Consider the following 11,107-nt stretch of genomic DNA (forward strand, 5'->3'; position numbering starts at 1 on the left):
GGAAATGGTAGAGCAAAATCCTCAAATGAGGAGGTTCATAAAATCCAGTCCCTCTCAAAGGCATCAAGAATCAAAGGGCACTAACTTGCCTCAGTGACAGGTGACAGTAATACTTACATCCTAATAGGATTGTCTTCTGCTGATGTCAGTCCCTTAGTTACCTACTCTTACCTTCTTCTTCTAAAATGGCAACAACCACACTAGAGATATGTAACAGTCCCAAGTGTTTCTGCTTCAGAGTTGTGCAAAAACTGTCCTGATCTTGCCCAAGTGTCTAAGTATCTGAATGGTTACCCATGGGCAGCATTAAGCCTGATATCTACATTGCATATGAAGAAATGAAATTCAGCTCAGTTATGAAGAGTAATGTTATCAAGAGGGTCATATACCGAGTAATCGGCCAAGTTCCATCCTTTAGTGACTTCAATAAAATGTCACTAACCACTTACCCCTAAGCCTCCATTTTCCTTAACAATGCCATAGAACAGTGTTAGTGTCTCATGATTACAAATTAAGCCAATTTTCTATCTCAATACAGCTGTATGTGCATCAAGCAGTGTTTTATTCTGGTACGAACACTTTAAAGCCTTCATGTCATAATTTGGTAATTAATACCACCATGAAACACAATGCTTTGCTAGACATATAAATTGTATTTGCATTACAATTATAAAACCTGGCTTTTGCTGGTAACTTAAGCTTAACAGTCACAGATGGTTCAACCAGCTCCCAACAAGGTTGTTCAGTGGTCCTTATTCTGCAGCATTCATGGGCCTACACCATAGTGTGGACAGCAACTTTCAAGTCTGCTGTCTGGTGCGAGTGGTCATTATTTGTTTCTCTCAGTGCATCACCATCCACCATCATCTTCCCCCAACGTCAGTTGGTGCCATGCTCGTCTGCTGCATGGATGGACTGTGGGACTTCTGAACAGGAAGCAGTTTTGGAAAGCAGAGCACTGCTGCACTGGTGTGGTGAATGTTTCAGCCCATCCTTTTCTACCTCAGGAAGGGTGTTCACAGCTGGGAAGTGGGCGTGACAACCCCTGGAATGGTGACTATAAGACATTCTCATGCTTTTCAAGTAAGACGAGTGACTGCAGTGGGAGACTGCTACAGATGGCACGTTGTCTCTCAGGGATGGCACATCAAACTCACTTAAGTGTGTGCTTTGTGGCTGTAACAACTGTGCATCCATGTGCTCTCTGGTCTCATTGATCTTCATGTTACCCTTTTCCCTCAGTTTACCACTTTTTGACTTTTTTCCTCCTGTTGCTTCCTTGGACCACTCGGTAGCACTGGATTTACCTTCAGGCAAGCCACTGTATGACCTGCCCATGTGGCCTCAGGCAGCACCACTGTCATCCACACTGCTGCTTCCACGGCTGTGTTGGAAATTGAATGGCTTTGATTCAATATCCACTTGCACTTCCATACTGTTCCCTTCTCTGTCCAGAGGGATGTAGGAGTTCAGAATGGATCCTGCCATTGCTTTGGTGCTGCCGTTATTACAAATTCTTCCCAAACTCACTGTGCCAGATTCTCTACTGAGACTACACCTTTCTTTCTGTAACTCTGCTTAAACTTGCAAATTGCTGAAACAGTTCATCATGGCACTTCCTGACAGACAGCCTTTGATACTAGCTCCAGCTAAGGCTATGGTACTGACTGTCTCACTCAGGTTGTTGCCAATAGTGCCTATTCCATCCATGTGGCTTCCACTTGCACTCAAACTGCCAGTCAGGCCGCTGACACTTCCCTCTCCTATGCTAGTGTTGTGCCTTGCTTCTGTTACTAATGTTGTATCTGTGGCTGTGTTAGTCCCACCTATGTTTATGTCATTCTCATCATCAAACTCAATCCTTACTCCTTTCCCATTTCCTGCAGACACTCCACAATCTCTGTTTCTGCAGAGGGAAATTGGGACCACACCATAGACATAAGCTAGCATGGTAGGAACACCAATGCCTATAATCACTGCAGCTACCACCGGAGAGACGATTACAGACAGGGTAACACCACTTGCAATAGCCAGATTTCACCTGTGTTTTGAAACATCTCTGCCTTCATAGCAATCATGAATCTTGAGGCCCACATACACAGATCATGGCAGGAAGGGCAATGCTGGCTATGAGAGCAATCCCTACGGGAGCACCAACAAGGGTTCCCAGCTGCCACAGGATTTTCTACTTTCGGCTCCAGGGTTTCTTCCCCTGTAAACTACAACCCGAGGGACTTAGATAATGTAAATTGGAGATTTCTTTCATGCACAACCAACAAAACTCACAACCACACACAGCACATGTCATATGATTGTAACTCCCATCCTCAATCTTGATTATATAAGCAGCACATCGTGGACATGGCTTTATGTCATCAGCTGCTGCTCTAGGTTCCTGTCTGTAACTAATAGGTGAAAAGCGTATAGTTCTTAAGTATAAACGCTGGGCTCTTTCCCAGAGAGCAGCCTCACAGGTCTGTTTGGGATGCCAGATCTGTTTACCGTGGTAGCAAAACTCTGTTCCACAGCCTTTTCGCCCACAAGTTAATTTTGGACACCAGGCACATCCAAATGCTATCACAGCATATCCACAGTCTGGAGCCGGACACCACCTACAGTCAGGATCTGCAACGAGCCACTGTCGAAGCATAAATTCTTCATATTTTCCCATGAAGACATCATCACTTAATATCAAGCGAATGTCATGGGGATTAAACCGTTCCTTGCATTCTGGACAACTGATGTTAACTCGACTTTCAGAGATTTCTATCCTTAGGTATTGTCGTAAGCAATCCACACAAGATCTAAGATGACATGTCATGATATCAGGAAATCTGTCTTGAGAAAGCCATAAAAGGCACAAAGGACAGTCCTTAAAGTCTCCAGTTTGTTTGCTGATGGAAGTCAGTCCATTGTCAGAAGAGGTATTTGTTGAGAAAATGGAGTTCTTATGAGCACACATTTCAGAATGTATCCTCTCAATACTTGCCATTGCTTCCACCCCACCACTGAGCTCCCTTGATTTTCGTTTGCTGTCCATCTTCCTCCGAAAAAGAGAGCCTATTGAAATTCTTCTCTGTTTGGGTGCCTTTTTGACAGAAGGCAAGCTCACAGATGAAGCAGGTTGAAGATCTCTCTCTGAACCCATTTGCTGATATAAACTCATGTCTAAAATGCTCATCAGAACTGAGTCAGAGTCATTTTAAAACTAAAACTTATTTCTTGTTCTTGCATTCAGATGAAGTCATGATGTAAAAAAGATCCCATTGGCTTCTTCAGAGAACTTGAAAAAGTTCAAGAGAAGACTCATTCGTCTTCAGGGGCATTGGGCGAGCAGGTCCATCCTGCAGAGGCAGAAAGAGGAGGAACGGAAGAGGACAGCCCTTCAGCATTGCCCCAGCGGAACCTTCTCAGCTAGGGCAAGAGCTGGAGGTGAATGGTTGCCAGTGAGCAAGAGAGGGAGAGCGAGCCACTGCTTTCCCGAACTCCACTCAGTAACTACTTCGGGACTGACCTTTGCAGCCAGGAACCAACACAGCAAGTACCAGTCTCCTGAACTCTGTTTTTTGTTTCTTTCTTTCTTTCTTTGAGACAAAGGGTTTCTTTGTATAGACCTGAATGTCCTGGAACTCACTTTGTAGACCAGACTAGCCTTTAATTCAGAAATCTGCCTGCCTCCTACTCCAGAGTGCTGGCTCTGTTTTTATACTACTAGACTTGAGAAGTCTGAATCAATTTCCCTGAGTCAGAATTAGCAATTCGGCAAGGCTGTATCCCCTCTGGAAGCTTTCGGGAAGAATCTGTCTTCCTGTGGTTTACAGCTTCCAGAGATTCATTTCTCATAGCCCTGTGTGACTAAGAACCATTCCTCAGTATTTCATGCATGCAATATTGATTCTTACCTCAACTCTCACCATTGATTGAGTTAAAAAACAAAAATCCTATTTTCTGTATCAATCTCCCCTTGCCTTCTGCTAGACTCACAGTTAAGCATTATGTAGAGAATCATGGATTTCTACTGTCTTACATTGTAACATTCACAGGTTGTAGGGACCTGGATACCTTTGGAGGTCATTATTCAGCCAACTACCATTCTTTTATGTCTTGGCTATTTTCAGTTCTTACTATCTTTAAAGGCCTTTTTGGCCTGTAAATCAATGCTGTACAGTGGAACTATAATATTGTCTATGTGCGATTGTAATTTACCCAGTAGCCATATTATAAAAGATAGAAAGATGCTGAGTCAGTAAACAGTGTGTTTGATCCCTTGCACCGAAATTAAAAACGGAGCATCACTCACACGTAAAAGCTGGCTGTGGTGACCTATACCTGTAATCCCAATTCTGGAGTGGCAGAGACAGAAGGACCTGTGGGATTTGCTGGCCAGGCAGTCTAAGCAAATATGCAAGCTTTAGGTTCAGTGAGAGCCTCTCTCAAAAATTAGGTGGAGAGCAGTTGAAGAAGATAGCTGAATTCAATCTCTAGGGTGCACGCGTACACACTCACACACACACACACACACAATCACACACAAGTGTGCACATGTGAGGACTTAAAAAGAAAACAAAAACAGGTAAAATTAATTTTATTCATAGAGTACATTTAATCTAATATATCCAAAACACCATCAATGACCTTGATATGAAATCTATTGTGGCGGTGTACTTTTTGTCCCAAGGCTTTGAAATCAGTATGTAGTTTGCATTTGGTGTAATTATTAATTCAGACGAACCACATTTCTACTCTGTTGTGTTCGGGTACAGCACAATAGAGTTATGAAATTATAAGGAACTAGGGCTGATTGGAGCACACACACAGCTCCTATTTTAGTGGCTATTTTCATCATCTCTGGCAATCTTTTCTGACTATATCCACCATTAAGATAATAAATGCTGCCGGGGCCTAGCAAACACAGGAGTGGATGTTCACAGTCAGCTATTGGATGTATCACAGGGCTCCCAATGGAGAAGCTAGAGAAAGTACCCAAGGAGCTAAAGGGATCTGCAACCCTATTGTTGGAACAACATGATGTACTAACCAGAACCCCGGAGCTCTTGTCTCTAGCTGCATATGTATCGAAAGATGGCCTAGTCGGTCATCACTGGAAAGAGAGGCCCATTGGACTTGCAAACTTTATATGCCCCAATATAGGGGAATGCCAGGGCCAAAAGAATGGGAATGGGTGGGTAGGGAAGTGGGGGGCGCTATGGGGGACTTTTGGGATAGCATTGGAAATGTAATTGAGGAAAATATGTAATAAAAAAATATTAAAAATTAAAATAAATAAATAAATAAATGCTGGCTCAAATTCTTCTTGGTGTTCTGAGGCTGCCTCGTGAGGGATTGATATACACCCGAAGAACCAGACAGGCCAGGATTGACATTAGGTTAGGAGTGAACTAGATTCATCATGAGAACACAATCCACTATAGGTCTGAACGGAAGGAAATTAAATTTAAGGCATTGTTATATCAGCTTATGGAAGAGCAAAAAAGCCAAAAACAGACAAGGAGACACATCTCAGACCAGTGCCTGCAAGGAGCCTGTGCTCCTTAGGAATGGAGAGACAGCAGGCAGGTGAAGGTGCCATTATCTGAGTTGTAAACTGGCATTGCTAGAAAACTAGTGCTGCGGGTGAGAAATGGATACAATGGGAGAACAGAGGGGCTACTAGACATGCTGCTGTGGAGGGAAGGAAAGACGGAGGGAGGGAGGGACGGAGGGAGGGAGGGACAGAGGGAAGGAGGCAGGGAGGGAGGTAGGCGAGAGGGAGGATGCAAGGGAGAGAAGTACTCTGAGTCCCTGCATTGGCCAAACCCATCTGGAAGGCATTTGGAAAGGGGGCCTGAAAAATGTAGTTTCTTGAGTTAGGAAAAAGCACAGGGGAAAAAATATTAGAGAAGCACTTTCTAAGGAATGGGCAGTTAAGTCTGTGAGCCACAGCTTTTATAATTCAAAATGTCAGATAGCTAATGTCCTATGGAATGGAATTGATGGACACACAACTTGCCTGCCCTCTCAGCCTCCAAAAGGACAGTTCTAAAGCTTCTTACCCATTTCACACAGGGTTCTCCGTAAGACTGTGCTGCAGTTGCCCACAGTGGTCACATCCTTGTTACCTACTTTATCTCTGACCCCCTTTCCTCTTGTCTTGCCACAAGGCTCACCTTCCACACCAAACTTGAACCCAAGCCCCTTTCTTCAAGCAAGAATTTAGAATGAGCCAGGGGCAAAAGCCTCTAAATCAGAGGAGCCTGAGGATATTGGAGAGAGAAAATTAAGATTTTGTTTTGGTTTTAGACAGGCTCTCACTATCTATTTAGCTATGGCTGGTCTTGCTCTGTGGTGAAAAGCCTAGCCCAACTCACAGAGATCTGCCTGACACTGCCCCCAGACTGCTAAAATTCAGTGCCAACGTGAATTAAGTTTCCTTAGTTGGTGGTCAGGCATTTTAGCTTCCAGGATCTGAGCGCTGTGTTTGTAGTGTATGGGAATCAGCGCCATCGTTGGTCACCGAATCTAAACAGCTCCTTCATCTTCCCCTTCACATGCTCCAGCAGATCATAGATGGGCAGATATTGGGGTAAGCCAACTCAAAGCCATGGATCTGGGCCTGGATGGTAGCTAAGTTTCTCAGCCTGACAGCTCTCCTGCTCCCTCACCACTAGGGTGAGCTCTCCAGCACTATCCAGGCTAGCTTACCCAATGCTTTAGATGGCAAGGGGTAGTCAGCCCTCCTGTTCTCATGCTCTCAGGGCCAGCTCATCTGCACCAATGCCATTATGGTCATCTCTACTGGGTTACTTACTCTCCTGAATGATGCAGCCAGTGAAGGGTGTGGCTAGCTCTTCTGCTCTCATGACCTCTGGGTCAGCCTCCTACCAACAATAGGTGGAGAGTTGAGAAGTGGGGCAGGGAGTGGGGGTGGGGAGCATCTCTCACTCACTCAGGCCACCCCACGGGAAATGAAGGGCCAGGTCAGTTCTCCCTAGTGTGGTGGCTGGTGACGGGTGGTCCAGCTCAGCATAGTGCCTCAGGAGGCAGTCCAGACCAGGGACATCTACATGGCCTTTGGTGCTAACGTGGGTCTCAGAAATCAACAAAGACACCAGCTGCAATAGGATTGCAGACCCAGACATGTTCCCTGGCAGCAAGGAATGGGGCTGAATGTCATCATGGCCTCTAGTATCATGGTAGGCCACTTAGATCAGCTTCCCTCCCCCACCCCCTACCCCCCCACCCCCGCTGCTCCGCAGGCAGCATAGCCCTCAGACATCCACATGGTCTCCAGTGGTAGCCCAGACCACAGACATCTGATTGGCCTATAGTGGTAATTTGAGACACAGACATTGACACAGACCCCAGCTGTAGCAGGACCATGGACCCAGACATGGTCCTTGGCAGCAGCCAGGACCAGGACCCTCACCATGGTCTCAGGTGTCTGTTGTAGGCTCCTCATATCTGCCTATACCTCCCTGCCATCAAATCTTCAGTTCCAGCTTTCTTCACACTGTACTAACCCCTCACCTTCCCGTTCTCTCTCATCTCTCACTGCACATTCCATTTTTCCCATCTCCCCATCTCACATGCCCCATCTTAGCCGTGCTGCACTCTGGCACCACTGGCATGGGCACTTGAATGTCTTTCTCTCTCTCTCTTCTTTCTTTCTTTCTTTCTCTCTATCTTTTCTTTCTTTCTTTCTTTCTCTCTCTCTCTTTTCTTTCTTTCTCTCTCTCTTTTCTTTCTCTCTCTCTTTCTTTCTCTTTTTCTTTTCTTTCTTTCTTTCCTCTCTCTCTCTCTCTCTCTCTCTCTCTCTCTCTCTCTCTCTCTCTCTCTCTCTCTCTCTCTCTCTCTTTCTTTTTTTTCAAGACAAGGTTTCTCTGTGTAGCCCTGGCTCTCCTGGAATTCACTCTGTAGACCAGGCTGATTTCAAACTCAGAAATCCATCTGCCTCTGCCTCCCAAGTGCTGGGATTAAAGATGTGCAGCACCACTGCCGGCTTTGAATGTCTTTCTTCCCCAATCCCCATTCTTATTATGTTGCATTTGTTTGTGCTTTCTTCTTTGTTTGCTTGTTTTTGTTTGTTTGAGACATGGTTTTTGTTGTTTAGTCTTGGCTGTCCTAGAACTCATTCTGTAGACCAGGCTGGCCTTGAACTCAGAGATCTGCCTGCTTCTGCCTCCCAAGTGCTGGGATTGAAAGTGTACACTACCACCACCCACTCTGAAAGCATAAAAACCATGTGCATTGTTTCCTTTTTAAAACTTAGGCTTTCTTTTAATTTGTGAGCATGGGAATAAAATACTGACCTTACTTTAACTAATTACTCTGTGAGATCTTTATATGGACTTGTTTCCAATTGTCTTAGTTAGGGTTTTAGTGCTGTGAACAGACACCATGATCAAGGCAACTCTAATAAGGGAGACATTTCATTGGGCCTGGCTTACAGGTTCAGAGGTGTAGTCTCCCCTCCCCCAGCCTAGAATCTGCTTGCTCAGGGGTGGAGTTTCCTGCTCATTCGTTCTACCACGCCCACTGCTGGACCATGCCGCTTTGCTGTTTAGAGCCACACACGTGCTCACCCTGCTACTAGACCCCGAGACTATTTGGTGGAAATCGGGTCCCCTTCCCCCTTCCTTTATAACTGAGTGTCTGAACAAGTAAAATTGAGCTTTGATCAGAATGAAACTGTCTTGGCTCCGTTTCTTCTTTCACCCCGTCTAGTTCCTCTCTTTTAGCCCGAGCTGCCATCTCAGTTAAACTGTTCGTTGCGAGCTGCTGGCTGGCCGCAACACAGAGGTTCAGTCCATTATTATCAAGGCAGGAACATGGCAGCATCCAGGCAGGCATAGTGCAGGAGGAGCTAAGAGTTTTACATCTTGATCTGAAGGCTGCTAGCAGAATGCTGGCTTCCAGGTAGCTAGGAAGAGGATCTTAAAGCCCACACCCACAGTGACACACCTACTCCAACGAGGAGGCCACACCTCCTAAATAGTGCCACTCTCTGGACCAATCATACATAAACCATCACACCAATCTTGTGTCATATCATATTGATAATACAGAGAACTGACCTCAGGATATAGATGGGGCCCAAAAGAGGCAGTTCTAGTCTCTTAAATCTCACAGTCTACTTGACTTAAGAACACACACTTCCAACAAATCAATATGCAATGTGAAACAACAATTTTCAGTGGCAATGCAATAAAAGGCCTGAATGAAGCTGCTGGGAATTGGTGAAAATTTCTGAACACCTGTCTTGTGTCAGTCTCATTTTATGTATTTAGGAATCATGTTTACTGACCACACAGGCCCCACCAGCCTTCACGTAGGAAGTAATCATGAGGAATCCATCTCCCACTTCATTTATAAAGAAATGTGGTGTAGTCACTTCCCCTATATCCTCATGTGGATGGCGTGGTACTTCATTATTTCATAAAAGGCTTAGAAAGATATTGAGAGCTATGTCTGACATTGAATCCTCAAGTAGTTTTGCAAACTCAAAACCCTAAGGCAGGAGGATGACTTGAACCAGCTTGGCCAAAGAAGCAAGTGCAAATCTCTAAATTTATAAATTCATAAGTAATGAAATGCTTCTCCTTCCATCTAGGCATCTCTTTTTCCATTGGTGTGCTGTAGATGCTCATTCCAGCAAGTTAACTCAATTCTCTTCTCTGTTCCTTCCATTTGTAATGACAGATGACATCCCACTTACATATTGAGAGAGAGAGAGAGAGACAGAGACAGAGACAGAGACAGAGACAGAGACAGAGACAGAGGGGAGCAAGTTGCAGGGAACTAGTACAGCCATGCACTTGCACAAGTCAGAGAACAACCTCAGATGTTGGTCCTCTCTTTCCACTTTTGTTTGATATTGTCCTTACCTACTACATGTCAGGGGATTCTTCAATCTCTACTTCCTTTGCTGGGGTTTTACAGATATTCACTGTCACCCTAGCTTTGCATGGGTTCTAGGGACTCAAATGAAGGTCCTTGTGGTTTCTCAACCCATGGGCAAGCACCAATTCCTGATACTATTAATTATACTCTGTTATGCTGCAGACAGGAGCCTAGCATTACTGTCCTCTGAAAGGCTCCATTCAGCAGCTGACTGAAACAGATGCAGAGACTCACAGCCAAACATTAGAAGGAACTCAGGGAGTCTTATGGAAGAGTTGGGAAAAGGATTGAGGGCCCCAAAAGGGATAGGAACTCCACAGGAAGATCAACAGCATCAACTAACCTGGACCCTTGGGGGATCACAGAGACTGAGTCACTAACCAAAGAGCATACATGGGCTGGACCAAGGTGCTGGCATATATGTAACAGATGTGCAGCTTAGTCTCTATGTGGGTCCCTCAACAACTGAAGCATGGGCTGTCCCTAAAGCTACTGCTTGACTGTGGAATCCATTCCCCAACTGTGCTGCCTTGTCTAGCCTCAGTGGGACAGGATGTGTCTAACCCTGCAGAGACTTGATGTGCCAGGGTTAGAGGATCCCAGAAAGGGGTACCCTCTCAGATAAGAAGGGGAGAGGGTTGGGGAGAGGAACTGTGTGGGTGTGGGGACTGGGAGTGGGGCTAGTGATCAAGATGTAAAATAAATGAATAAATAAATAAATGGGAAAAAAGATATGGCAGCCTTTAATTTAAGTCAAAGAGTTCTTCAAGAGTGGGAGAGGCTGTGCTGTATGGTTTGGACTCTTGAGGGGTGGGAGGGGCTGTGCTATATGGTTTGGACTGACTGTGGAATAGGTGGACTTCACCGACTGAAGCAGCAGCTTCCCCAGCCACCAGTCCATTCTCCTCACTGAAGCATCTCTCAGGAGGACTTTGGCCAAGGAGGTGCTGAGGCTACAGAGTTCACCTTTCAACCTTCCATTCAGTTCAATATTGTGGGCCAGCACATTGCACAACAGTGTGCATGCTGTGAACCTCTGCTAGAACTAACACACTATCCAAAATGGACCCGAGGCCTACAGCCTACATACAGTGTGTCCTAAGGATGCTCATGGTTTTTGCTTGCTTCTAATTAGTTCCAACAAATATGAGGAATATTTAAGGGAAATGTTTTGTAACACAGGAAATAGTTTTATATGAGGTATTTA

At 45.1% G+C, this 11,107-nt stretch overlaps 1 pseudogene; it reads right to left on the reverse strand.

The window, feature by feature from the left end:
* Nucleotides 1–774: 774 nt before the first annotated feature.
* Nucleotides 775–3,296, reverse strand: LOC147002041 (E3 ubiquitin-protein ligase RNF19A pseudogene; annotated as a pseudogene).
* Between the last annotated feature and the right edge of the window lie 7,811 nt (nt 3,297–11,107).

Source organism: Mus caroli, unplaced genomic scaffold (assembly GCF_978045245.1).
Source record: "Mus caroli unplaced genomic scaffold, Mus_caroli_1 scaffold_11, whole genome shotgun sequence".
Classification (NCBI taxonomy): Eukaryota; Metazoa; Chordata; class Mammalia; order Rodentia; family Muridae; genus Mus; species Mus caroli.